The sequence below is a fragment of the Panthera leo genome, chromosome A3, assembly GCF_018350215.1.
Source record: "Panthera leo isolate Ple1 chromosome A3, P.leo_Ple1_pat1.1, whole genome shotgun sequence".
NCBI lineage: Eukaryota > Metazoa > Chordata > Mammalia > Carnivora > Felidae > Panthera > Panthera leo.
The window spans coordinates 52,742,538-52,745,970 of record NC_056681.1 but is presented as its reverse complement, the minus strand read 5'-3'; positions in this window follow the sequence as shown (position 1 = coordinate 52,745,970).

Here is a 3,433-nt window from a genome sequence, read left to right as displayed (position 1 = left end):
AATTTAACAACTACATGAGTCTACATCTGACACAATTGCATAGAACAATGGGATTACAAGAGTTCTCTGGATATCTTAGTATTCCTGTCAGTGCCCAAGCTTTCTGTGACTCTAAATACCATGAGAATTATCTCTGAGGCCATTTTTCTAGTTAATTGATAAGACCCAAAGTATAAGAAAACTTCTATATTAAATGACTGTTGCCCACAGTAGGGCTCTGGATTATACCCAAAGATGTTGGGAAGACTGGAGTGTTTTCTTGCTATATATTTACATTTCAGGAGAAACAAAGCTCAGATCTTGGAAGAGCTAGATCATAAAAGCCAAATTTTGAGTTTTTCTGAATTTTGGAGATTTTATTTAAATACCAAAAAGTTTGGAATTAGAACCCATGCCCATTATCCTTCCAAGGAGACTACAAGGTAAGAGGGACAACTGTGTTCTTCACCTCTATAAGCAAAGAAAAATCATTTGTTTTCATCTCTCATCTGTAGTGTTCACTGCTCAGGAACACTGTGTGCCATACACTGTCATACCTTTCTATGTGTCATGCCCCCTTAACCCAATCTTGTTGCCTATTAAAATAATTATATCTCCTGACTTACTATGATTGAGTACCTCCACTTTGACTCTACTGTTTTGAGGTCCTATCTCCTGTCGCCCTGACTGCTATCAATGAGCCCCTGCTACCATTAGCTTTGGCCTACAAAAGAAAACACCACTGAATTTCCATCACTACTGTGTATTCCACTCCAGTAAAGCACACTTCCCAGAATGTTTTAATCCCTTCCTCTACTATCTAATATGGTAATTCTGGTATTTCAACTTCACTGAGCTAGGCCAAAACATTTTTATGTTTCTGGGAACCATTCCAGGAGTGAGTTTATACTATCTCCAGTGGTCCTTGCCAGGATGTTAAATCCCGTACCTCAGGCAAGTGTTCCCATCAAAAAATTTCTCATTTGGAAGAAGCACCAATGATTTAGCATACAAGACACCACCACCCCTTGTCACTGAACACTCAAGTGCTGACAAGATGACCACATGAGTGAAGTGGCCATGGTGGCAGGGATAGAAGTTATAGATGGTACTGGCAACACAGGCTCCTTTTTACCAAGTTGATCTAGATACTGCTACCCCAAGTGTCTAGTCTACAGAAACACTGAGTCCTGATATGGCATCATTTTTTAGCGAACCAATGGGCCATGTGGTGCCAAGTTGATTTTACTGGGTTTCTTCTGCTCTGGAAGAATAAGCAGTTAATTCTGAAAAGGATAGAATATATATATATATATATATATATATATATATATATATGTATGTGTGTATATGTATATATATGTATAATATATGTATACATATATATGTATGTGTGTGTGTATATATATATATATATATATATAGTTTTTTTTCTGGATATTGGCTGACTTTCTTGACAGTGCTCCCATCTAAGAGTTTATAGAGTATCGCTTCTCCAATACTGGATTCCTCATAACTTCACATCAAACCAAGGGACCTACTTATAGCAAAGGAGGTGTGCAAAGTAGGCCTATGTCCATGGGATTCTTTGGTCATATTTTGCAACATATTACCCCGAAGTTGCCTGCCTATCAGAGTGTAACAACCTGGTGAAGGTACAGGTGAAACACTGCTTCAGAGGAAAGACTTTATGATAATAGAGTGACATTTTCTAGAATGCAGTATATACCTGGGAATGACCTTTATCTGGTACTGTGTGCCCAGTAGGAAAAATGGGAACCAAGGAAGGGGGAAGCATAACTGAGCCTACTAACCAACACCCCTACTGACCCAATGGGGAATTTGTGCTACCTATCCCTGTGACTGTGAGCTCTGCATAGTTGAAAATCCTGACTCCAAAGGGGAAACACTTCTGCCAATGAAATCAGCAAGAATCCCATTGTATTAAAAGCTACCCCTATCTCCTGGGCACTTCAAGCTCATTAACTGAGGCTCTATCAAGCAAGAAGAAAAGTCACCATCTTAATGGGGATATTGACCCTGATCATCAAAGGGAGCTAGAACTGCTGTTGTCCCCTGAGAGTAGGGAGGAATGCATTTAGCATTCAAGAGATTACTTTGTGCCTTTGTTATTCCATTTCTTACTTGTGAGGATAAAGGGAAAAGTTCAGCAAATATACTTGAAAAGGGGCAAGGTGGCCCACCCTTATATCTCTCAGGGATGAGGCTTGCATGAGTCACCAAGTTTGTCATCAAAACCTCAGACTTGCTAGTGAGGGTAAAGGGAATTTAAGATGGCTAGCAAAGAAAGGAGACCATGAGTCCTGGTCATGGCCCTGAAAGCAGGTACACTGGTAGAGGTTATAGTTGGTATCGTTTTCTTTCCTTTTTCAAGTTTTTCTAGGAAAAGAGATCCACTGGAATCTTGAAAGAGTTGGTTAAAGTTCTGGACCCCTAAAGTAATGTTTGCCTACTCCCTCCTTCCAGGTGGTCCTTTAATCCATGTTGGAACATACTGGTGAAGGATAGTCACCTATTTCTGAGTCAGCTTACTCAAATACTAGAAAGTTCCCCATATTCAACATGTATTCATTTTATTGAGCAAAATCTGCATTTCCCTAGAACTTGAAACAAAATTTTATCTATATGACAAAGTGCAAATTAACCTTTTCCCACAATTTTGATTGAAAAAATATAACATGTAACAGAAGAGTCCCACTCTTGCCACTCAAACATCAAAGATAATGTCATATGGGTAGTAACAATCTGATTAATATGTGAACTTCTGTCACCTTTTGTCCTCATGGGGAAAAAATGTAGCTAAGGTAGTAGAGAGATGGTGGACTGTAAGATGGCAATTCAGAAGAAATCTGTCGTATGTTCCATTCAGAAGAAATACAAATTCTAGTCTAATATACTGTAATATAATTTGCCATCTTGAAGAGGCAACAAAAGGAAATTTCTACCAGTCCACAAACAGTCATAAGTTCTCCACATAAGTCCAAAATTCCACCACGTCTGGCCTTGCCCTGTCTTCCTTCTCTTTCTCTCCCAAAACTTCTGGCCAGGATTTCTCTGTGACCTTCTCTTGCTTTTTCTTCCTCCTGGGAAGGGATTTACCCATTTTTGTCTTCCTCAGCCCTATATCTTTACTCTGTACTTTGACTAGCAGAACAAAGGCAGTCCTTTTCAAAGCATGAAAAAGTAGGAGCTATGCACACTTCCATTTTTACAAAAATGTATTTTTTCAATATTTGAGCATCAACTCTGCTAATATTTTAAGAGCACAACTTCTTCATGGTTTCTAAAACAATATTTAGGTGTTCACAAAATCTAGAGCTTAATAAAATAAAACAACAGAAAAAAATGAGAATGCTTTTAATTTTACAGGGAAAATCTACTGCCTATCAAAGGCCACTGTCATAATGCACATGGTTATAAGATATCATATTCT